Here is a 27,078-nt window from a genome sequence, read left to right as displayed (position 1 = left end):
TTTTCTGCCTTATCTATCAGCCTTCTAAAATAAACAGTAATCAAATAAACAGCAAAGTGGTAAAATGATACAACATGCTAAGACAAAAGTAAGCAAAGTGCCACAGATAATATATTCTTGCATGACTTCACCAGGCATAGTAGGGTAGCTCTCCAAGGTACGGCACATTAAGAAGCTTCAAGTGTCGTTTAACTTCTAACCTAGAAGGGCTCTTGCATTCTCTGCTATCAACTATGACATTCCACGTCCCTCCTACACAACCTGCTAAGGACAATGGCAATACCTGCACACATCTGAACAGCCTATGACTAATATGACTAAGATGTCTGCTACTAATTAGTTCCTACTATTTTAGAAGGCAGCATAAAAGCTGTGTGAACTATAAAATATTCTTAAAAGGACAGAAACATTAAAATCACTCCTATCTGAGCATGAAAAAGGAACAACTGATATTCTGGAATAAATTACCAATTACATGAAAACAGGTGAAATGCAGGACTATCACATTCTAGTATATTAAGCCTAGTTCACCAGCTCTTAAACAATTGATATTTATTGATTAGCAGGAATCAAGAGATCAAAGAAATACCTATAAGGGTGCATATCTGAAAAAATATTGACTCATGGTAACACAGAGGAATAAACATTAATAAACCTTCATGAGCCTGGAAATCCAACATGTTAGTATCAAGTAACATATATTTGCCAAGGAGAGCTAGACAATCTCCTCTCCACCCTCTTCCTCCACAAGAAAACACTATTAACTATTTGGCCAGTGTTTCAGAATCTCCAAGTTAAAGAACTATTACAACAGCAAAAGATTCTACAAATAGCAAGCATATCCACAAACTAACAAGGCATCCTTAAGTGAACAAATAGAAAAGACAATTCAGGATGCACTGCTTTTTCTACCAGCATTCAGTAACATGCCAGTGATTATCACCCATTCTGTCATGTTCAAACATAAAATACAAAGAAGATATCATACCAGCAAAACAAAAATATCACCTTAGATCACTAAAGTGATTTACTATTTTCAAAGCACTCAGACATATTTCAAAGTGAATAACACTTTAGTAAAAGAAACTAAACTAAGTGAAGGGTAGAAATTTTACATTTGAAATAACAGATTTTAGAAAACTATAAACTTCTACGAAAAAGCATTGAGAACTGAATTCATTATAATGTTCTCAATAACTGCATAGTCTAACATTAAATAGCTAAATAATAAACACAGGTGCAACACTGAGAATAAACAAACAAGACACTATGGTCATTTACAGCATTGTTTTCCAAGGAAAAAACTGAGGCTATTTCTGCAAGTGCGGCTTTAAAACAGAGATCCTCAGTCCTTTTCTCTGCCCCAAAACAGTTCAAGGATCTGCACAAACTCATTAGGAACAATGACTCATAACCTACTTAGAGATTTATTTTGATGAACAGCCATCTGAAAAGCAAATTATCTTTGAGAGTGTCAAGCTTGTTGAGCATTCAAACCTTAAGGTGAAAATTATTTTAATTAGAACTTAATTTACTTGAAATCAGCAGTGCAAAAAAAAAAAATTTATACGAGGGATGGGGAGGGAGGAAGAGCTGGATGAAATGAAGTCTCTGATCAGCTAAGGCAATATGAGGGCAAAAAGGAGAAGGGCAAAAAGTAAATGTCTTAAACCCTTAAAGTTTAACCTGAAATAGATGTAAATAATCAACCAGAAAAACTGAGGATATCAATCAGGGTACTAAGAACCTTCCTCGAAACATTCAGCAAATGACGCAAAAGTGACAGAAGGCTCAACTGCGTAGACACAGGTTGCAAACTGATACGGGGGTAATTCTTATGCTGTTGTTGATGTTTTTTCTTAGGCTATTTTCTCGAAATTAAGAACATTCACCTGAATGAGTATCTGCCGCAAATGTCTATAACATGATAGTAAAGAAAAATTTGGCCAGTGACTACTTACAGCTGAAAAGAATGAAGGGCCAGAGAAACATTTGTGACAGAGAACACAGAGAACTGAAAATAAATACTAGCACTTATACAAACTTCAGAGATCCCAGTACTCTGGAAGTGAGAAGTAATCTGAAGGTCGTCTACTCTGAAGTTACCTAGGAAACTTAACTTCAGAAATGCATGTTTTCTGCTTCTACCTTACAAATGGATGGTAAATTTTCACATAGCATCTCATACTAATTCTAGTCACATGCTGCGATCAAAACATTGTCCCTGAATTACACATGAGGAAACTGAGGTTTTCCCAAACGTCACACAATTTGTAAGTGGTACTAACTTCTTAGGTTCATTGTGAAGGACATTTTCAAATTATTTCCCAGTCCAAGCATTCTTCTTTCTGCTTTCCCATAGCACTTACAGAAACACTTTCAAAATACTTTTAAAACTACAAAAGAAACAGGCATAAAGAGGGAGAGTGATCTACCTAAGGAACACAAGGGCGGGAGGAGCCTGAACGCACACACTTAACCGCGAGGCCTGCCCCAAAACGGGCACCAAGTATGATCTTCCTGCTCCAACAGGTTTCTGTAACGTGAATTAGTTCACATGAGGTTGGTAAGTAGGGCAATGTGTCACTATGACTCAGACTGTATGTAACAATTTTTCCCACGTATTATGTCTTCAGTCAGGTATGTCCAATTTAACACCAAGTTCACTACCCGGGGGAGCGTGGTGGCAAAATTCGGGGGTCGGCGAACTGTACACGATGCCCACTCTGCTGGGCAATTTGGCCCCATCCTGTGTCCCAGGCTTTGTGCATAGTGCTTCCTCCGTTTGATGCACGTTTCCTCCATGTCTGTGATTCAGCACTCTCAGCCCCTCATTCTGCCACTCGCTCTATCAAGCATCCATCACCCTTCTTTAAAGGTAAAATCCTACATTTACTGTATTACTTCCTCACTAACTCACGATGTGACATACCTTTTAAATTGTCCTGTTATTAGAATCGTTATTGCTTTTATTAGTGCTCTGGGTAGAAAGCTGTATAGATTTTGAGTGATTTGTGCAACGCTATTTTTTTTACCAGACCTTTTATTTTCAGTACATGGTTTGCAAAAATCACAAGATTTTTTTCAAAAATGCATATATCACATTACTGCAAAAACAACTGAATAAAAAATAACGTTTTAAAACCAGTATCAATATTTACTACATACTCCGTTTCAGCCATTCTGAGTTTTACTATGAAATAAACATGCTACCATCAGAGCTACTGGACACCCAACACAACAGAACAGCTCTTCAGTCCTTACACATCTCAGGGCCCTCCACAGAAGCCAAAAGCAGGTGCTCCTCAAAGAGTATGTAAGAGAATTACACAAACATGCACCACTGGGCATCAAAACAAGATGAGGAGCTTAAGAAAGACAGGTCTCCGTATCTCCCATATGACCTACTGGATTTCTAGAGACCTGATTCTAGAATCTGCACTTTAAGTTCTTCAGCTGATTCTATTTATCTGACTGCCCAGCTGTGTAATAATCAGGTGATCACATAGGAAAGCAACCAGAACAAAAATTAACCCCCAAAATGATTTGCTTTTACTGTCCGAAATGATCAATAATCCAAATGAATGAATCAGCATTCCTAAATGAAGAGTATAAAAACCACTTTTCAATCCTATAACTCAGAATTTATCAATTTAGATATGGAAGGGCTGTTCACAAGATGTAAGTGGTTAATAACAGGCTTGAATGAGATACTAACATAACTATCAACTATACCCTGTAACTAGTTACCATCTCTCAATGTGGGGAAATGGAAGGAAAAGCGTGGTGTTTGTAATATATGACAAGGAGGAAGTTGTCACTTCTTGGCTCAGAGTTCTGACAACCTGAAAGAAGAAAACACATCATCTTCTTTGGCCTTTTTTATTTTGGAGTTCTTCAATCTATTTCAGGCAATCAGTTCAGCTCAGTTGCTCAGTCGTGTCCGACTCTTTGTGACCCCATGAATCGCAGCACGCCAGGCCTCTCTGTCCATCACCAACTCTTGGAGTTTACCCAAACCCATGTCCACTGAGTCAGTGATGCCATCCAACCATCTCATCCTCTGTCGTCCCCTTCTCCTCCTGCCCCCAATCCTTCCCAGCATTAGGGTCTTTTCCAATGAGTCAACTCTTCACATGAGCTGGCCAAAGTATTGGAGTTTCAGCTTCAACATCAGTCTTTCCAGTGAACACCCAGGACTGATCTCCTTTAGGATGGACTGGTTGGATCTCCTTGCAGTCCAAGGGACTCTCAAGAGTCTTCTCCAACACCACAGTTCAAAAGCATCAATTCTTCAGTGCTCAGCTTTCTTCACCGTCCAACTCTCACATCCATACATGACTACTGGAAAAACCATAGCCTTGACTAGACGGACCTTTGTTGGCAAAGTAATGTCTCTGCTTTTAAATATGCTATCTAGGTTGGTCATAACCTTCCTTCCAAGGAGTAAGCGTCTTTTAATTTCATGGCTGCAATCACCATCAGCAGTGATTTTGGAGCTCAAAAAAATAAAGTCTGACACTGTTTCCATTGTTTCCCCATCTATTTCCCATGAAGTGATGGGACCAGATGCCATGATCTTAGTTTTCTGAACATTGAGCTTTAAGCCAACTTTTTCACTCTCCTCTTTCACTTTCATCAAGAGGCTCTTTAGTTCTTCTTCACTTTCTGCCATAAGGGTGGTGTCATCTGCACATCTGAGGTTACTGATATTTCTCCCGGCAATCTTGATTCCAGCTTGTGCTTCTTCCAGCCCAGTGTTTCTCATGATGTACTCTGCATACAAGTTAAATAAGCAGGGTGACAATATACAGCCTTGATGTACTCCTTTTCCTATTTGGAACCAGTCTGTTGTTCCATGTCCAGTTCTAACCGTTGCTTCCTGACCTGCATACAGGTTTCTCAAGAGACAGATCAGATGGTCTGGTATTCCCATCAATCACTTCATGGCAAATAGGTGGGGAAATAATGGAAACAGTGACAGACTTTATTTTGGGGGGCTCAAAAATCACTGCAGATGGTGACTGCAGCCATGAAATTAAAAGACACCTGCTCCTTGGAAGAAAAGCTATGACCAACTCTGACAGCATATTAAAAAGCAGAGACATTACTTTGCCAACAAAGGTCCGTCTAGTCAAAGCTATGTTTTTTCCCAGTAGTCATGTATGGATGTGAGAGTTGGACTGTAAAGAAATCTGAGCACCAAAGAATTGATGCTTTGAACTGTGGTGTTCAAGAAGACTCTTAAGAGTCCCTTGAAGTGTAAGGAGATAAAACCAGTCAATCCTAAAGGAAATCAGTCCAGAATATTCATTGGAAGGACCGATGCTGAAGCTCCAATACTTTGGCCACCTGATGCAAAGAGTTCACTCACTGGAAAAGACCCTGATGCTGGGAAAGACTGAAAGCAGGAGGAGAAGGGGATGACAAAGGATGAAATGATTGGATGGCATCACCGACTTGATGGACATGAGTTTGAGCAAGCTCCTGGAGTTGGTAATGGACAAGGAAGCCTGGCATGCTGCAGTCTATGGGGTCGCAAAGAATCAGACACTACTGACCAACTGAACTGAACTCAACTGATTCTCATTAAGGCTATACCAATACTAATCATTACTAACCATGCTGCTTCATAAGTCTCAACAGAATTCACACCATTTCTGGTGTGTTAAATATTTCTTATTTAAATGCTTTATGAATCTACCACAGTGGGTGGCACCTAACAGCTACTACTGGGTGTAAGGCAGTATAACCGGAAACATTCCAGATGGCAATTAGAGCAAAGTATCTCACACCCAATGTTCTAGGAAACTTCAAGGCAGGTTATGTACTTAAGCAACTGTACTTGAATATTCGTGACCCGGGGCTTCCCGTGCAGCTCAGTGGTAAAGGATCCGCCCGCCAGTGCAGGAGATGGAGGTTCGATCCCTGGATAGGGAAGATCTCCTGGAGAAGGAAATGGCAACCCACTCCAGTATTCTTGCTTGGGAAATCCCATGGACAGAGGAGACTGGTGGGCTACAGTCCATGGGGTCACCAAAGAGTTGGTCATGACTTAGCAACTGAACAACAACAACATTTGTGATCAAGGATACTTACAGGAAAGCAACAAAGTTTTACTTTGGGGGCTAAAATACTGCTCACTTTACACAGAAATAAACCTTATTTGGGCTACCAAACATGATTGATTTGAATCTCAAATTATACTTTAATCTGGCCTTTACTGAGTTGTCCCCAAAATACATGTGTGTATGTGTATCTTATTTATTCTCCAAACTACATTAAAGGCTTATATTTCATAACAGTACATTTCAAATAAAATATAGTATAAGGAATCAATGAGTTTTCATTTGTCTAAGCCTCAAATGTTCTGACTCACTTTGGAAGTGCTGCTATTTGAAATTTAAATGATGTAAATTGAGATACGGGGTAATCAAGAGATGTCCCCAAGGCACACCATGCTGTGAAGCTAAATGAAACTCCCATTTCATTGAAAATGGACAAAATGGCTGCTTCAGTTAAACCAGGAAAATACCCCAGGAGGTATTTTTATCTGACACAAAGGATATGGTTTAAACCTATAGCAGCTAAATTTTAATCTTCCATTTGTCAGAACTACCTGCCAAAGGCAAATGACAGAATGTAATAATGTACTGAAATTTCCTGCAATTGGCAGCAGGGAACAGCAATGGAGAAAAGTGATGAATGTGAGAGTCTGAGACATCACAGCACCCAGTAACCCACATTAAGTAACATACGGCAGGACATACCAAAAACAGTGTGCCAGCTCAGTTGCATTAAGAATTCTGCATTATGGAAATACAGATATTAGAGCAAAATGGGGCAGGTTTCTTTATCTTGAATTACACTTTCATGTTTCAGATAACATTTTAATAGTGCAACATTTTTATAAGCCTACATAAGCCATTTAAAAACAGATTTATTTCAAATATTGGAATAGCCCAACATGACAATCTTACATGAAGATGCTATAGGAATGATAAATGAGGCATTAATTGAAGGCAGGACAAGACAAAGAAAGAGACTACATTCTAGTCTTACAGGAAGAAGGTTGGTAAGTTTTAAATAATTTTTTAAAAGTAAAAAGTATAAAAATCTTGCAGGGAAGAACAATAATTCATATTTATCTTCTCGTGTCCATGACTGTTGCCTGAAAAGCCATTTTTAAAAGAGAACTGTAGCAGTACTCCCCCAAAGAACCCGTAACCCTGGTATAAGCGTGAGGAAAAAGTCAGACAAACTCAAACTGAAGACAGTCTACAAAATAACCTACAGGCACTGAAAATACAAAAAGTTTAAGAACTGTCCGAAGCAAGAAGAGCCCAAGGAGAAATGATTTTTGGTATCCTGGAATAGAAAAAGGACATTAAGTAGAAACCAAAATTCAAATAAAATATGAACCTTAGATAATAACTGTGTGTAAATTTTGGTTCATTACATGTGACAAAAGTGCCATTTTAATGTAAGATGTTAACAAAAGGGGAAATTGGATATGAGATAAATAGGAATTCTATACTATCTGCAACACTTTGGTAAATCTAGAACTAGTATAAAAAATTTTTTTCTAAAGAATTCTATTAAAAGGAATAGAAAATGCAACTCAAACCAGATTAAACATAAAAGATCATATGGATCATAATGACTGAAAATACCCAAAGAGTGCTCTCACTTAAGGTATGGAGGCATTCAAGGGTTCTAACTGCTTCAGGAAGATGTCTCCCCAGACGCTGGCTACAGTCTTAGGTTTCACATACAAACATTTCGACCATTAACACTTGCTTCGAAAAGGCAAATGTGTTCCAAAGTGATTGATATATTAGGGAATAATTTACATCTGGCATGAATTTTGCATCTGCTAATACAAAATTTCATCTGTCAGAAGCACTAGGTTAGGAGTCACCAAATTCTTTCTGTAAAGGGCCAGATAATAAATATTGTATCTTTGTGAACCATATGGTCTCTGTCACAACTACACAACTCTGCCTCTATCAAAGGAAAGGGGCCACAGACAAGAATAAATGAATGGGCATGGCCGTTTTCCAACACAACTTCACTGAAACAAGCAAGGCCTTAGATTGTCAACCAGGCACTAAGGGAATGCAGAAGGCTGCACCCAGCTGAACCAAGCCCCTGGGAACACAGGGACCACAAACCACTCCCTAGGACACATGTGCTGTTACCACTTCCACCTGACTTCTGACCAGCCTCTTCCCACCACATCACGTAACGCACAAGCTACAGGCCTAACCCACAGAGGGGCCACAGTCCCCCACCACCTTCTCCTCCGGTAGCCACCACAGAGTCCATTTAATTGGGTCATCTTAGATTCCCTACACCCACTTCTAAACAAATCACTTTGTCCGAAAGAGGGCACACTCTGCCTACTGGATTGGGTCTCAGTCATGGGCTTCATGTTCATTGTTGCAACAGGAAGGTGGAATCCTGCCTGGTCCCTCAGGAACCAAGATTAGGGGAAGAAAGGATTCCCAAAGCAAAATCAAGGGCTACTGCAAAAAAAGAATGAGAGAGAGGAGGAGGAGGAAGAAGAGGGAGACAGAGAGAGAAAAGAAAACAAGCATCTACTACAACCTCCAAGTACAACAGCTAGAGAGTGGCACAGTTCCACGTGTGATTAATTTATACCAACAACAATACCTATTCAGAACTGGGTTTGATTCCAAGTAAAGATATGCATTTTTATTGTAACAGAGCCTCTAAAAAAATCTGACTTCAATATATTTCACTATATATTTTAAAAAAAAAAGCAAACCTGCTTCATTGCTGGGAAAAAAACTATGATGAATTTAGTGGAGACAATTTGCTTTCATTTCATTCTTTATAGTAAACTTAAAGGGTTTTCAAGGATTCTTGCCCCTAGGCCTTCATTTCACCTCACCCACTGACTTCAGAGCTAACCTATGGGTTAAGTGAAGCTCACAGATACTGAAGCAAGCAACCAAATTTTCCAAACAATCTATTCTTAAAGCTCCTAACAACAATGGAAACTTGCATTAAGTCCAATTAGTTCCTCTTATCAACACTACATGGAGAAGGAAATGGCAACCCACTCCAGTATTGTTGCCTGGAGAATCCCATGGACAGAGGAGCCTGGCAGGCTACATACAGTTCATGGGGTTACAAAGAGTTGGACGCGACTGAGCAACTGAGCACATCAACACTATATACCGATTTTAAAAGCCACTATGAAAGGATTTTTAAAAATTAGGTAATCCCTCTGTATCCCTGAGGGACTGGTTCCAGGACCTCCCCTCAGATACCAAATTCTGAAGATGCTCAAGTCCCTTGATAAAATGGAGTAGCGTCTGCATATGACAAGTATAACCCATTTACTTTAAATCATCTCTAGATTACTTACAATACCTAATACAACAAAATGCTATGTAAACAGTTGTAAATACAATGTAAATGCTATATAAATAGCTGCAGCAAATCCAACTTTGGCTTTTTGCAACTCCTGGAATTTTTTTTCTTGAATATTTTCCATCTGCATTTGATTGTATCCATAGGTGCTGAGCCTGAGGACACAGAGGGATGACTACCTCCCTTTACTAGCTCCACTCAAATCATCTCTTCTTTTTTTCTGAAAATTCCTCCCCTGAACTAATTTTTTTTTTTTTCACATTGCCATGACTCTGTACTATTTAGCCCTTCTCCTTTGAACAGACTTTCATTCATCTGCTGGGTCAACAATGACTCATCCTTCAAGACTCGACTTGAGCAACTTGTCCTCTCAAAGTCCTCTTGTCACTGATTATCACTGTTTTATTCTGGTTAATGATAATGTTTCCAGTTCTGGGCCAGTAATCATGATGCAGCTTTGGAAACTGACACACACACATTACACACACACATACACACAGACACACACATAGATGTTATCGTTTTAAAGCAAATAGCCATCAATGCCTTTTGTGGTTGTTTTTCAGTCGCTAAGTCATATTCCACTCTTCATGAGATAGCTTTCTTTTCAAAATCTACAGAAGTGATGAAATTAGACTTTTCATTTATTTATATGGTGACTTACAAAAGGAACTGTCTTTGCATTCATGAGGTTAGTAAATAATCACATCTGACCATGGTGTATTATTCTTTAATGAGCTTTGATTCTGCTAATATTTATGGCAATTTTATACTGATATGCATTTGTGAGACTGATCAAGCTTCCAATGTACAATCTCTGCCAAGTTTTGCCAGCATTATGTAAAACTTTTGCAGGCTTGTTTTCTATTCTACCAGTTTACACTGCATTGGTATTATCCATTTCATAAAAGTATGGTAGATTTCCCCTTCAGTATCATCTAAGTCTGTTAGATTAGTATATGAAAAGGGAGGGTTTCTCTTTAACAAGTTTTTCTATTTCTTCTATGGTAATTACTCTGCTTCCATCTTCTCTCTCTTCTAAGTTAAGTTTGGTTGTTACAACTTTCCTAGAAAAATCAATTCATTCAGTTTCTCGTATTTGTTTCATCAGAGCTGAGCAAACCCAATGCTTCTTTAAATTTTTCTGTACCTGTGTTAATTTCCAAATGAAACATAACAGATGGGTTATTCCATTGTTTTCTAAAACAAAACATTTCTTTAATCTCTCTAATTAGATCTATCATGTCCTGAAAATGTTACATAACTTTTCAGTGCCTTAGTTTAGCAACAGTGGTTCCTGTTTCATAAGGTTATGGCGTAAACTAAATGAGCTTGTATATGCAAACTGCTTAGAACACACCCTAGCATGCAATGCTTTCCTTATGGACTCCTTTTTGCTTTGATCTTTGAATTCATTTCCAAATGCTGTTGAAATGAATCACCCCAAACTAAGCAGCATAACACAACACAAATGTATTATCTTAAATTTCAGGAGAAAATAAGTCTCGCTGGGCTCAAGTCAAAGTGTCAGCAGAACTGGTCCCCTGGGGAGAGAAGAGAATCTGTTTCTCGACTTTTAAAGCTTCTAGAGGCCACTTGTATGCACACGGCCCCTTTCACACATAACGCAAACCTTTTGCTCCCGTCTTCACTTCCGCTACTCACAATGATTCTCTACTTCTCTCTTTTAAGGACCCCTGTGATTACCATCGGAGAAGGCAATGGCACCCCACTCCAGTACTCTTGCCTGGAAAATCCCATGAGTGGAGGAGCCTGGTAGGCTGCAGTCCATGGGGTCGCTAGGAGTCGGACATGACTGAGCGACTTCACTTTCACTTTTCCCTTTCATGCTCTAGAGAAGGAAACGGCAACCCACTCCAGTATTCTTGCCTGTAGAATCCCAGGGACGGCGGAGCCTGGTGGGCTGCCGTCTATGGGGTCGCAGAGTCGGACACGACTGAAGCGACTTAGCAGCAGCAGCAGTGATTACCATGGGCCCATCCAGATAGCCAAGATAATGTCTTCTTAATTTAATCATATCTCAAAGTCCCTTCACCAATTTATGGTAATCTGATGTTGCTGTTGTTCAGTCGCTCAGTTGTGACCAACTCTTTGCAGTCCCATGGACTGCAGCACACCGGGCTTCCCTGTACTTCACTATCTCCCGGAGTTTGTTCAAACTTTAGATGCACAAAAGAAGAAAAAGTGATGTGCTCTGAATTCAACCCTGTCTAATATCAAAATCTACGTTTGCTCCAAGTTATATCTACTCATTTCTACAACTATTTAACAAATAAAATTGAACCAAATGGTACAACAGTTCTCAAACCTAACAATATATTAGAATTATCTGAGAAGCTTTTTCATACATACCAAAGCCTAAGACCCATCAACTAAATCAAACTCTCTAAGGATAAGGTGAGGCATCAGTACTTATTAAAAGTCTCCTAGGTGATTCCCATGTAAGGTCATGTTTAAAATTCACTGACACAGATGACACTGTACATTCTATTTGGGCGGAAAGTGTAATACAGAAAATAAAGATGAAAAACTAACTTCTAGAAACTGACAACACTGATGTTTCAGACACATCCATTGGCAAGAGTCTAGTGCAATGATGACTTCCCTCATAGAAACAATGCAAGTGACATATATATACTAAATCTCTTAATAGCCTGGTAATAAAACTTTTTAAAACCGGTGAAATCAATTTTTCATAATATATTTACTCTAATACATCTAAGTCATCATCAGTTCAACATGTATTCAATATTTAAAAATTAATGGTCTATTTTACGTTTCTTTTTCATACTAAATCCTTGAAATCCCATATAAATCTTCCACTTAAGCACATGTATCAATTCAGAACAGTCATAGCCCAAGGGCTCAATAATGACAAATGGCTAGCGGCTACTTTTTGAACACAACAGACATGTTATTGAATTTTAGCTACTCTGTACCTCTATCAGGGCTTCCCTGATAGCTCAGTTGGTAAAGAATCCGCCTGCAATGCAGGAGACCCCGGTTCAATTCCTGCGTTGGGAAGATGCACTGGAGAAGGGATAGGCTACCCACTCCAGCATTCTTGGGCTTCCCTTGTGGCTCAGCTGGTAAACAATCTGCCCACAATGCGGGAGACCTGGGTTCAATCCCTGGATTGGGAAGATCCCCTGGAGAAGGGAAAGGCTACCCACTCCAGTATTCTTGGGCTTCCCTTGTGGCTCAGCTGGTAAACAATCTGCCCACAATGCGGGAGACCTGGGTTCAATCCCTGGATTGGGAAGATCCCCTGGAGAAGGGAAAGGCTACCCACTCCAGTATTCTTGGGCTTCCCTTGTGGCTCAGCTGGTAAAGAACCCACCTGCAGTGTGGGAGACTTGGGTTCAATCCTTGGGTTGGGAAGATCCCCTGGAGAAGGGAAAGGCTACCCACTCCAGTATTCTGGCCTGGAGAATTCCATGGACTGTCTAGTCCATGGGGCCGCAAAGAATCAGGCATGACTGAGTAACTTTCACTTTTCACCTCTAACTCACTTAGAACGTTTAAAATGCTAGAAAATTCCTCATTAGCCAACTCTTTAAGTTTAGCTATTAGTCTGTGGTATCAGTAGAATAGAAGAGTGTTTATTTTCAGGTTTTTTTCACATCTTCTTCAGCCCAAGCTGACAGACAATCCATGACTGAATGCCACACACAGGAAGGACATGATAATTAGTAGATATTCACATTACAGGGAGAGAAAAGGTAGAAGGCTGAGTAACACCAGCAACAGGTAACACGAAAATCAGAAATGATGGCATTTTTAAATGTAATCTTGGCAAAGTTTAGGAAACAAGAATGAAAAAGATACCTGCTTACTTTTAGGAATTCAGGCTTTTTATTGACTTTTTAAAAATCTGAAGCAAAGATTTCATTTAAATATAAACTTAAATATCAAACATTTATTTAAAAAACAGTTAAAGGAGTAAAAGTTGACCAAATGAAAAGTAAATTCAACTCTCTAAAAGCAGGTTTCTATATGCCAGGATTCCACAAAGAAAATTAAACAACTAAGTCTAATAATGTCTACCATGCTCACCAGAGACAAAGTTTCAGGCAAAGAAAGAATCAGCTGGACATGTGCCTACATGTGCCACTTAAACCAAATCACATTTTGGTACTGTCTCAACGTATAAAAAGGGCCAACACCAGAAATTTCTGTGTAGAAACAGAAAGACGCCAACTCCATTTGTTGTTGTTCTTTAGTCACAAAGTCGTGTCTGACTCTCTTGCGACCCCATAGACTATAGCCCATCCAGCTCCTCTGTCTGTGGGATTCACCAGGCAAGAATACTGGAGTGGGTTGCCATTTCCTTCTCCAGGGCATCTTCCCAACCCAAGGATCGAACCCCAGTCTCCTGCACTGGCAGGCAGATTCTTTACCACTGCACCACCTGGGAAGCCCCAACTCCATTTACTGGCCTTCGTTTTGAATGTGAAGAGATCACGGGCATGGTGACAGTGAAGCAATAAAATGCAAACCAAGAAAACAGATGAACTGACTGCACTATTATATACTAACTGAAATTTTACAACTGGAAAAAAACAAAAGAGGTAAAGACAACAGATGCCAATGTCAGTATACCAGGGACCACACCATCCCTACTCTATCATCACTGTAGGATTCTCAGAATTATACTAGAAGATGTGCCAAGAGATTCAAATTGTAGAAAGCTCTAGTCCCTGCATTCAGATTGCAAAAGTTCTACAAAGAATGGTTATGTATTAAAACCTCAGTAATTCAAACCAATGTGAGTCAAAGAAAGGAAGCCACATTTATTGAGGTTTAGGTACCAGCCAAGAGAGTTGTATCAGCAAAAAACAGTGAAAAAAGAACCTCTGAAAATCCTCTTCTCGATTTTAAAAAAATTCTGAATATTAACCAAAGGCTTGCAGCAATCCAGAGCGCATTATTTCTTTTTTCAACAAAGACTGAATCTCAGTAGGAAGAGTGAGTTTTGTCGTGTTTTAACCTGACCTTATTCCACCCCTGCCCCGTAGTTTCCATGGTAGCCTTGAAAATCAGCAGCCTACAACTCATGAAAACCAGCAGCCAGGCAGACACCAGAAGTTTGGAGCTGTTTCAAAGCTTCATTCCCAAGGAATTCTCAATATAGGGACCTATCTGGTGACCCCATGGAACACCCCTCTTGCATAGCTGTCTTTATTTGATCTGACTCAGAGACCAAACTGAGGACTAGAAGTCTGTAGAGATTGTTAGAGCACAAAAGGTAAGATACAAAGAGGTTTGGCAAGGTTTGGGGACACAGGAAAAGAATCATATAAAACAACTGAATCCCTTAAAATGAGTCAATTTTTTAAATTGAGTTACTTAAGGATTTTACTTATCATCTTAAATAGTACCAAAAATTATCACCTTAAATGCAAAATGAGATGCACGTATATATGCAACACTAATGTGGCCAAATAGACATTAAGTAATAAACTGATGTCTAAGCTGCTAAATGAACATACACAGTTAGCTGCTACTGAAGAACTGGAACGTCAGGTGGCACTCTTGTAAAAGAAATGATTATGGTAACACAGGCTGAGAACATGAACCTCAAGTTTAACGAACGTTACACTGCCTGGCCAATCTAGACTATTTTTCAAAACATACTTAAAAAAGAAACTACTTAATTTTTTTCCCTCAAACATACAATATCTTTGAGGAAATGCTGCAGATGCTATTGAAAAAAGTAATTATTTTAGGGCCTGGACAACAGTCAAGGAGCTTTCACCTTTGCTCTCCCTAATCTCTATCTTTTAAGTTTATAGTAAGGACACAAGTAAAACAAATGATGAATGATGCAAGTGTATTTATTCCACAATATATTTACTAGTCTGTTGGATTTGGTTCATTTTTTTTTTTTAATTTGGTACAAAACATCTTAAGGTAAAGCATTTTTGTTGGGAAATGACAGAAAAGCAAAACACTGTTTAGGCATTTTTGTTTTCTCCAGGCTAAATCAAAATTAAAGTAGAATATGCTTTTAAAATGAAATTTCTCACTAGTAATATTTCTCAAGTTAGAAAACTGACAGTAAAACTTTTTTTAAATAAAAAATATCTTTGCACTAATTGATTTCAACAGAAATGGTATCATAAACTATGTATCAACTCAATTCAATGATTGGCTAACATTTAAAATGTAAAAATTTATCAAACAAGAGGCTAAAACTTCATATAGTATTCAATATATAAAATAATTTTTCATGGTTATATAGCACATATTTTATGGCTCCTGTATAAATATTTACTGTTGTGTTGACGTCCTTGTTTTGTGTTAAGAAATCCTGCCTTATTTTAGAGAGCTACTACACATGTAGCAAACAACTGTATTTTCTGATTACAGATGAAACCTCAGTCGAGAAGCATTCTTTTTGTTGTTAAATTAAATACACTAACAAGCAAGTATTTCAAATTAAATGCAAATCACCTGGAGTGTCTTCACTGCCAAACATAAGCACGATTCACTACCAGAAAATCAAAGATACATACCTTTCGATTTTAAAACCTAGGGAAATCCTGGTTTTGCTTACATTTTTCTACCAAGTTGTCTATCTCCAATAGTTAAAAACTATCAACTGTGAACAAAATATAAGACAAGTACTTGAAAAGACAGAAGAACATCTAATGAACAGATATAAGCCCTGAAGGACCAACCCATTTCAGAACCCCCTTCGGAGTCAGCTGTGGCCCTTCCAGAAATGCATCCTAGTTCACCTTCTCTCTCCACCCACCTAACTCTTCCTTCCCTTCTTCCTCAAAAGTCAATACCAGCCATACACCAACCAACTTCCTTCACACCACTCCCTGCTTGCTTCCCATGTTAACCCAACCTGCAACAGCAACCAAACACCAGTAAAACTATCAGAGACTCAACCACTTAAAACAACCACACTCGTGGGTGAGCTCCACATCGCTAAGCTTTTCCTCTCGGGAGTACATCCCAGTTCTCACAGTGTGGGAGTGACCAGAATTCCAGCAGAAAGCCGCAGTATTATTTGCTAGAGGTGTCAAATGACACAGCGTGGGGTCACCAAAGGGATAGCACCTTTGAAGGTAGAAATTCCAGAAAAGAGAGGGCTACAGGAGACCTAAACTCTAAAAACAAGGTCACTTCAAATTCGTGGCTGACTTGTTAACTCACATGTGCAAGAAAGACTCTATGGAGCCCACCGGAGAGCAATAGCTGGCAGGCTGAAAGAGGCTGAGAAGGCATCTCAGCTGCGGCCACGCCAGGGGAAACAGAATTTGAACCAAGCCTAAAAGCTGTGTGCAAAAACCTCAGGCTTCATACTGAGGCTCCTTCCTTAAGAATAAAGGCTATGCCCCAGGATTAAAAGGGTCCTCTTGGACTAGGGCAAAACCAACCCACCCTAACACAGCAGAGAACCAAGATACCAAATGTTCAATGTGATCATCCAGTAATTTCTACTGCCTACTAAAACCAAACCAATACCCAAAGAAAGGCAGCAGGGGAGCTAAAGGATCCGACAACCTCTGGAGAGAATGGGGCCCTGCCGCCACCTTGATCAGACTACTGCCCTCTAGAACCCTTAGAGAATAGATTTCTGCAGCTTTAAGACACTGGGTTTGTGGTCATTTGTGACAGCAGCCACCAGACACCACTACAGTTCACTTTCGCAAACATCCCGCCACCAATTCAACCAGCTATCTAATATAGTTCCTGCCAGAGCTTTACGTTCTCTAGAATTTCAGGCCACATTTCCTGTGCTCTTCCCCAAGCTCCTGCCTGAGCCCCTATCCTTAGATGCTATACGTGTAGATATGAAACTTCCATTATCTGTGGTGAAACTTCATGTGTGTGATGAAACTTCCATCATCTGTGGTGAAACTAGGGTCTGTCGGAATCATTTTTGCTGTTATCTGCTAGAACTCAAGGACTGGTAGGGCACCATGCACACAAATGCAGGTATGTAAGTAAAAAGTACCACTGAACATGGTCTTCAGATAGGAGAAAACCACCCCTGGGCGGTGGTAATATAAAGAAGAGAACCAGGAGTAAGTGATATTATTGGAGTACAGAGTCTCAAGTCACAAGCAACTACAGACCTTCTGAACATAAGTAAAACATGATGTGATTTATAAAAACTAACCTGGTTAAAATGTGAAGGCTACATTAAAAGATGTGTTTAAACCTAACATCAGTTTTATCAATCTGCTGCATCTTATTGATTTTAATTTCACAGAAGCAAAAGTAACTGGATTCTGCAGAAATTCTGACAGTTAAGACTCAATTACTATCCTCAGTCCCAATCTCCAAGGCCTCGGGCTGTTCTGACCCAAACTACCATCCACCCTGTCAGGTCTGAACGGCATGGCCCAAAACCAACTGACGCAATCTCTGCACATCCCTGCAAAGGAAGAGCAACAGCAGGAATGCAGAACAAAGAACAAGAAATGGCTGGTGGAGAAAGGGCAGTTGACCCCAGGTGGAGGCCAGAAAAGGGGCTGCAGAGGTACAAAGTGTACAGGAAAGACCTGGAGCTAGACCCAGGAACCAGTTTTAACATCCTGCCGCAAACATTTGCAACATCCCAGAAAACAGATTCAAGTGATGAGTGAAAATCAGTTAACTCTACTAAAAATCACTGACACGTTACTGAGAGCAGAGATAAAACTTTTACATTAATAACATTTGTTGTTTAGTCATTAAGTCATGTCTGACTCTGTGACCCCATGGACTGCAATCTGCCAGGCTCCTCAGTCTGGGATTTCCCAAGCAAGAATACTGAAGTGGGTTGCCATTTCCTTCTCCAGGGTATCTTCCCAATTCAGGGATTGAATCCACGTCTCCTGCCTTGAAGACATATTTTTTACTGCTGAGCCACCAGGAAAGACACACATTAACAACACACTGGGTTTTTTCTTTTTTTTTTTTTAACCATTAAAGAGCACGCTTTAGAAATTAAAAGCTTATATGGCCCTAAAAATCCAAAACACATTTATCAGCAAATATTTCCCTTGTAGCTCTTTACCTTGGTAAAGAATACACTGCAATGTGGGAGACCTGGGTTCAATTCCTGGGTTGGGAAGATCCCCTGGAAAAGGGAAAGGCTACCGACTCCAGTATTCTGGCCTGGAGAATTGCATGGACTGCATAGTCCATGGGGTCTCAAAGAGTCGGACACGACTAAGCAACTTTCACTGTTATTTTATCTACAAGACACATCCTGAATCTCACTCTCTCTCTCCTCTGCACTGCTACCTTAGTCTAAGGCATCATCATCTTTCAAGTGGACTAGCCATTGCTTCTAATCCATCTCCCTTTTTCCATTTTTACACCATCACGGTCTGGTGCGTGCATGCTAAGTCGCTTTGGTCATGTCCGACTCTTTGTGACCCTATGGACTGTAGCCACCAGGCTCTTCTGTCCATGGAATTCTCCAGGCAAGAAGACTGGAGTGAGTGGGTTGCCATGCCCTCCTTCAAGGGATCTTCCCAACCCAGGAATCACACCCACATCTCCTGTGGCTCCTGAACTGCAGGCAGCTTCTTGACCTGGTGCTTCCCCCATGGTCTGGTATTCATGACCAAACTGGTAGTGAGAGTACTATTTTCAAAATCTAAATAAGCATGTATCACTTACCTATTTAAATTTCTAATGGCTCATCACTGCCCTGTCACGCTTGGGTACTCTGACCTCTCACTTCCCTCCTGGTCCACTGTCATCCAAAGAGAAAGGCTTTTTTGCACCTGCTACAGACCCTGTTCATTTCTTCCCAAGCACCTCTGCACTCTCTACTCATGAGGCCCCTGAATTTTGACTGAGCTGTCCCTTCATCCAAGTCTCACCTCAAAGGACCACCTCCCCAGGCCTCGCATAACTAAAACAAACCCTCCTCTTCACCAGCCATCACTCTTTGCTCCTAACAATTAGATACTGGCTAAAGACCATCCAGCACCCAGCTCCCAACACTATCTATCCTTTGCGTAACACTCCACTAATTCTGAAATTATCTTGTATTTTCTTAACTAGAACCCGACTGGTAAGCACAACAGAGAAGAAAGAATTTAGTTGTTGAAAGAATTACAAGCACTTTGGTAAACAGTCTGGCATTATTTCCTGAAGTAGAATATTCACATATGCCTAGCAACTAATTTCCTACATATACACCTAAGAATTTCCTAATTTCCTAGGTATATATCTACCTACTTTCTATACCTAGGAAAAACTCCTGTACAAGTACAAATAAAAAACAAGTACAAAAATACTCTTAGAAGCTCTGTTTATAATAACAAAATCTGGGAAACAACCCAAAGTCCACAAACAGAAAACTAGATCAATAAATTGTAGTCACAATCATAAAATGAAATATATACATATTATAAAGTAAATAAATCTTAGTGAAAATAATAATATAGATGAATTTTGGCAAGGCAATATTAAGTAGAAGAAATTATAGAGGTTAGACAAAGCATAATTTTTTATAAAATTTAAAACTAGCTTTTTAAAAAAATATTTTTAGGAATATGTAGATGCAGTAAGACTATATTAAAAAGCAGCAAGAAAATGAATATAGGAACCACTGCCTAAACTGCTGACGACTTTGTTGTTGCTGTGCAGTCCCCAAGTCACACTTTTCGACCCCAAGGGCTGCAAAACGCCAGACTTCCCTGTCCTTCAGTATCTCCCAGAGCTTCCTCAAATTCATATTCATTGAGCTGGTGATTCTATCTAACCATCTCATCCTCTGTCCCACCTTCTCCTCTGGCCTCCAATCTTTCCTGGCATCAGCCTCCAATCTTTCCTGGCATCAGGGTCTTTTCCAGTGAGTCAGCTCTTCATATCAGGTGGTCAGAGTATTAGAACTTCAGCTTCAGCATCAGTCCTTCCAATGAATATTCAGGGATGATTTCCTTTAGGATTGACTGGTTTGATCTCCTTACAGTCCAAGAGGCTCTAAGAGCCTTCTCCAGAACTACAATTCAAAAGCATCAATTCTTTGGCGCTCAGCCTTCTTTGTGGTCCACCTCTCACATCCGTAAATAACTATTAGAAAAACCATAGCTTTGACTATAAGGGCCTTGGTTGCAAAGTGATGTCTCTGCTTTTTAATACACTATCTAGGTTTGTCACAACTTTTCTTCCAAGGGGCAAGTATCTTTTAATTTTATGGCTGCATTAACCATCATCAGTGATTTTGGAGCCCAAGAAAATAAAATGTCACTGCTTCCAATTTTTCCCCTTCTATTTGCCATGAAGTGATGGGACTTGATGCCATGACTTCAATTTTTTGAATGTTGAGTTTCAAGCCAGCTTTTTCACTCTCTTTTTCCTTCATCAAGAGGCTCTTTAGTTCCTCTTCACTTTCTACCATTATAGTAGTATCATCTGCATATCTGAGCGTTTTGATATTTCACCCAGTAATCTTGATTCCAGCTTGTAATTCATCCAGCCTGGCATTTTGCATGATGTACTCTGCCTATAAGTTAAATAAACAGGGTGGCAAAGTACAGCCTTGTATTCCTTTCCCAATTTGGAACCAGTCCATTGTTCCATGTAAGGTTCTAACTGTTGCTTCTTGACCTGCATACAGGTTTCTCAAGAGACAGGTAAGGTGGTCTGGTATTCCTATCTCTTTAAGAACTTTCCAGTTTGTTGTGATCCACACAGTCAAAGGAGCTTCCCTTGTAGCTCAGTTGGTCAAGAATCTGCCTGCAATGCAGGAGACCCGGGTTCAGTTCCTGGGTCAAGAAGATCCCCTGGAGAAGGAAATGGCAACCCACCCCAGTATTCTTGCCTGGAGAATCCCAGGCAAGAGAAAGGGGAGCCTGGCAGGCTATAGCCTATAGGATCACAAGAGTCAGGCATGACTTAGTGACTAAACCACCAACCACCACACAGTCAAAGGCTTTAACATAGTCAATGAGGCAAAAGGAGATGTTTTCCTGGAATTCCCTTGCCTTCTCCATGATCCAACAAATGTTGGCAAGTTGATTTCTGGCTCCTGTGCCTTTTCTAAATCCAGCTTGTACATGTGGAATTTCTCAGTTCACATACTATTGGAGCCTAGCTTGAAGGATTTTGAGCATAACCTTACCAGCATGTGAAATAAGTGCAACTGTATGGTAATTTGAACATTCTTTGGCACTCCCCTTCTTTGAGATTGGAATGAAAACTGACCTTTTCCAGTCCTGTGGCCACTGCTGAGTTTTTCAAATTTGCTGGCATATTGAGTGCAGCACTTTCACAGCATCATCTTTTAGGATTTGAAATAGCTCAGCTGGAATTCCATCACCTCCACTAGCTTTATTCACAGTAATGCTTCCTAAGGCCCACTTAACTTCACACTCCAGGATGTCTGGCTCTAGGTGAGTGACCACACCATCAGGTTTATCCAGGTCATTAAGACTTTTTTCGTATAGTTTTTCTCTGTATTCTTGCCACCTATTCTTAATCTCTTCTGCTTCTGTTAGGGCCTTACCATTTGTGTCCTTTATCATACCCCCATCCTTGCATGAAATGTTCCCTTGATATCTCCAATTTTTGAAGAGGTCTCTAGTTTTTCCCATTCTATTGTTTCTCTCTACTTCTTTGCATTGTTCATTAAGAAGGCCTCCTTGTCTCTCCTTGCTGTTCCCTGGAACTCTGCATTAAGTTGAGTATGCCTTTCCCTTTCTCCTTTGCTTTTTGCTTCTCTTCTTTCCCCAGCTATTTATAAAATCTCCTCAGACAACTAGTTTGCCTTCTTACATTTCTTTTTCTTTGGGATGGTTTTAGTCACTGCTTCCATACAGTGTTATGAACTTCTGTCCATAGTTCTTCAGGCACTCTGTCTACCAGATCTAATGCCTTGAATCTATTCATCACCTCCAATGTATAATCATAAGGGATTTGATTTAGGTCACATCTGAATGGCCTAGTGGTTTTCCCTACTTTCTTCAATTTAAGTCTGAACTTTGCAATAAGGAGCTGGTGATCTGAGCCACAGTCAGCTCCAGGTCTTGTTTTTGCTGACTGTATAGAGCTTCTCCATCTTCGGCAGCAACTAATGTAATCAAACTGATTTTGGTATTATTTGGTGATGTCCATGTATACAGTCATCTCTTGTGCTGTTGACAACTAGGGGTTCAGTTTTATTATTATTATTACAAATCAATATAAAGGAAGTAAAGTTTAAAAGGTATCGTCAGTTCAGAATTCCAGGCTTGCCCACGTTCCCAATCCAATGGGATTAAAAACCCAGATCTTGGGACCTCCCTGGTGGTCCAGTGACTAAGACTCCACACTCCCAATGCAGGAGGCGTGGGTTCAACCCCTGGTCGGAGAACTAGATCCCACACGCTGCAACACGCCACAAGGAAGATGGAAGATCTCCCCTGCTGCAACTAAGACCTGGTGCAGCCCAATGAATAAGTACTTAAAAACCAAACCAAATCTCTGGCTGTATGACACAAGGTTCTTCCAGTGCATGCCTAAATATTGCCCAGGACTGTTCAAGGTTTTTTTTTTTAAACCCCTTTCCATAAAATGCTATTACTTATGTGCAGACATGTATGAAAGCAGATTAAGAAATTGATTTTAAATAGAAAAAACAAAAGTCCTTACATGAACTTTTCACCTCTAACAATCAAAAACTGTCTAAAGACTACCCTTTCTCACCCAGCTCCCAACATTCTTTATTCTTTTCATAACTCTGCAATATTTCTGCCTGAAAGTGTGAAACAAATAATTTTCAACACTAAAATATTTCTGGAGTCAAGACAGTAAAGCAACAATTTGAAAGAAAACAAAAGGCACTGGTTACAAAAATGGGATACAGCCATTCAAGAAATTACCGGACAGTCCTGAAAAAAGAACCATGAGGGAGACACTACATAACGATACAGAATTGTTTTAAAAAATGGTACAGAACAATATATACAGTTGGTTACAATCTCAGCTTAAATGAAGGGGAAGAAAAATACATACATATAAAATAATTATACTCATACTTGCAAATGCTTAAAATATCTCTAGGAGACACAAGGCGTGAATATTATAAACTCTTCTATTTTGAATACTGAACATCTGAATGTATTTATTATTCAAAAAGTAACTTCCAAATTTTAAAATAATAAAAGAAGACTACAATAAAAAAACAAATACATTCCAAAGAGCACTGAAACCTTTTCTAAGAGAAAGTACTCCAGGGAGCTATTCTTCTCATCTTAATTGTGCACACTCACAGTCTGGAAGAGAGGGTATCATCGCCCACAAAGAATGCACTGTTCACTGATTCTGACAGATCTTATTTGAAGCTTTTTTAACAACTCTTTTCATGTTTTGAATGCTAAATGTTACCTACATAAAAATAAGATTGGCTTATTTTTCCTTTTATTTACATTTTCTTCTGCTTGAAAAAGATTTATATTATTGATACTACCAAAATTGTACCAACAGCCAGCATCAATCCATGTCCATCTTTTGAATTACTTAGTAAGATAGTTTACCTTTTTAACTAGAAACTTAAAAAAATGGCCCTATTTGCTTTTTGATAAGAATTGTGGTGGGGGGAGGAAGAATTGTGGTGGGGGGAGGAAGAATTGTGGGGTTTTAGTGTTAGATAGTATTTTTATCTAAAATGACCTGTAACTGCCTTTGTACACCCAACCACAGACTTCAGAAGTGAAATGTTGATTGTACTTCCTTGTGTGGGACATTTCAAACTAGTAAATTTCAAACCAGATAATTATATCAAAAACCTATCATCTTCATATTACGTTTCAAAATGGAAGTACTATAACAAAGTGTCAAGGAATATAAAAAGTTAAAACGGCACATCTTCTTGGGGGAGGTTAATTTCAAACATTATTATATTTATATAAATTTTGTATTATGATGTGGGCATTGTAAAAGTCACGTGCATTTTTAAGAGAAATGTGAAATTTCAAAGACATTTAGAGCTACTTAACTCATATGTGACATCAGCTGTACGTTGATAGAGTGTGGTTTTTACCATCAGCTGGTTTTTTTCCAGTTTAGTAAAACTGTATACAAATAATAAAATAGGGTGCTACTTACAAGACCCCTATTTTTTCCCCAGAAATTCGCATTTAATTTGAAAGCAGTTAAGATAACAGATGGGAGAAGGCAATGGCAACCCACTCCAGTACTCTTGCCTGGAAAATCCCATGGACGGAGGAGCCTGGTAGGCTGCAGTCCATGGGGTCGCTAAGAGTCGGACACGACTGAACGACTTCACTTTCACTTTTCACTTTTATGCATTGGAGAAGGAAATGGCAACCCACTCCAGTGTTCTTGCCTGGAGAATCCCAGGGAAGGGGGAGCCTGGTGGGCTGCTGTCTATGCGGTCGCACAGAGTTGTACATGACTGAAGCGACTTAGCAGCAGCAGCAGCAGCAAGATAAGATGAACTAAAATGTCTAGTGTATTCCAAAATATTCCTGATTTTGGACATCAGTTCTCACTAGGTTGGAATTACCACTAAATGATGATGACATATACATTTACTTGACAGTTTTGCCTGTTGAATCAGATGGTAAAGAATATGGCTGCAGTGCAGGAGACCCGGGTCCGATCCCTGGGTCAGGAAGATCCCCTGGAGAAGGGAATGGCAACCCACTCTAGTATTCTTGCTTGGAGAATTCCACTGACAGAGGAACCTGGCGGACTACAGTCCATGGGGTCACAAAGAGTCAGACATGGCTGAGAAACTAACACAAGTGTCTGTAATATTCAGCAGGTATTAAGGCAAACACTGAAAAAATAAAGTAACCTTTTGCTGACTTGCTATATTGGACAAGGGTTCTGTGTTTACTACCTCAGGTTCCTTTAAAGATGACACATTTGGGTCTGACCTTTTCATGTCACTGTCTGGGGAATAACCGCTGACACTCACCTACAACGTGTAAGTTGCTTCGTAGCATAGGTGACCACTGGTGACTGACCTCCTTTATATTTGTCTATGTAGACATCAAATACAGGAATGATAAATCATTTCACAGAGAGAAAGCAAGCAGCTTGCAATCGGGGTTTCTTTTAGCCCCATTTTGTCAAATGACTTCCTCTAAGCAAACACTGGCTACTCCCTGCTGGACTGTCTGCCCCGCTCTGTTCTTCAGTTCTCTGTATTTCTTCACAAGACTACATTTCAAACAGTACTTCTGTTGCAGCAGCCTCCAGCAGTGTACCCCGGTGTACAGTATCTGAAAGAGCCAACTATCAGAGGGATCCAGTATTTGCATTTACATCTGCACAAATCTTAATGACAATTTGCAAAATTTCTCACAGCACATTCAGCTTATTCTAAGGCAACTTTCAAGTTAACTGCCCTACTTCCTGAATGTCTACTGCATTTTCTCAACCACTGACTCTACTTAACCATATTTTTACACCTCTCTACACAGCTAGAAAGGAGATAGGAGTAGGGTATGAAGAGTAGGAGGACATTTCTAAGTAAAGTATATTCCATAGGCAATGACTAGAAGAGTGCCATAAGTAATACCTTAAATAAATTGTATACAACTAGATTTTTTAATCAGTCATTATTGCAGCACTGTTTTTACGAGCCCATTAGGTGCATCTTATTGCCTTCTTAATTCATATTCAGAGGACTCGGGAGAAATAATGTTTTTCTTATTGTTGCCTATTGGTTCATTAAAATCTGTATTTCATAGAATGAAGCAAGTTATCTCACCTAAGAGCTGGAAATATCTAAGGAATAAAACTACACCATAAAAAGCCTACAGAAGCATAAAAAGATTAATGAAGTTAGAATCTGCTACTTGAAATATGTAATTTTTAATCTGCTACATCCATGTGCAATTTTATTTTACTGAGCCACACTGTGAGCTGGTCCTACACTAACATCAATGAAATGACCAGGCACATCACATCCACAGTATAATTTTAAAATGCAGTAGCAGAGCTTCAAAAATATAGATCTTAAAACTGTTTTAACCTCTAAAAGCAGAAATTATGTCACTTTCTCATATCAATAACTTCTAATTATTTTAAATAACCCATTAATTCAAAATACATCTTCCTTTTAAAACAAAAAATGTAAAATAAATTGACTGGATTTCAAGATAACTGGATGGATTTAAAATATGCTGGTTAATACTGTCAAATACCTTTGGTAAATTAGAAATAATGTATCACAACTATCATAATACAATAATATATGCACTCACAGCCGTCCATGTGTATACTATTAATTTGATATAAAATATTATCTACCATTTGTTATATACAAACTATATGATACAAATATCTTCTTACTTAATTCATACATCAACCCTGTACAGTAGGTAGATTATTTTATACTCATTTTATTCATTAGATACACAGATTCAAGAAAAGTTAAAAAAAAAATGGTACAAAATCATAATACTGGTAAGAAAGAATTCAGATGTAAGTATGACTTACATTAGTTTTATGCACTACAGCATGCTGGTTTTCCCAATGATTCCGAAGAGCATTCTGGTGTTTGCAACATTTTTCACTTAGCCATTTAAATTCAGTATCATTCTCTGACATTTGGAACTGAGAGTTTGAACCTTTGTCAAAACTTGGTCTAGAGCTGAAATTCGCTTTAAGATTGAAAACTTTTAGATACTATAAGCGCTAAAAAATTACATTTCTAAAAAGAACCATACAAGATTG

At 39.2% G+C, this 27,078-nt stretch overlaps 1 protein-coding gene across 6 annotated transcripts in view; it reads right to left on the bottom strand.

Moving 5' to 3' along the window:
* Positions 1–27,078, bottom strand: part of ARHGAP32 (Rho GTPase activating protein 32) — a 189,903-nt gene that overhangs the window by 127,478 nt on the left and 35,347 nt on the right. For 2 of the 6 annotated variants that reach the window (XM_081536552.1, XM_081536549.1), the window contains exon 1: positions 3,265–3,417. The exons of the other annotated variants lie outside the window; for them this stretch is intronic. The gene's annotated coding sequence lies outside the window, so the exon portion shown is untranslated. Of the gene's footprint in view, positions 1–3,264; positions 3,418–27,078 lie in introns of those variants that run through there. 6 annotated transcript variants of the gene reach the window in all.

Source organism: Giraffa tippelskirchi, chromosome 10 (genome assembly GCF_054371585.1).
Source record: "Giraffa tippelskirchi isolate mGirTip1 chromosome 10, T2T-mGirTip1v1.2.pri, whole genome shotgun sequence".
In the NCBI taxonomy this organism is placed as follows: Eukaryota; Metazoa; Chordata; class Mammalia; order Artiodactyla; family Giraffidae; genus Giraffa; species Giraffa tippelskirchi.
Note: the sequence above shows the minus strand (reverse complement) of the source record. Positions and strands in the feature narration are given on the sequence as shown.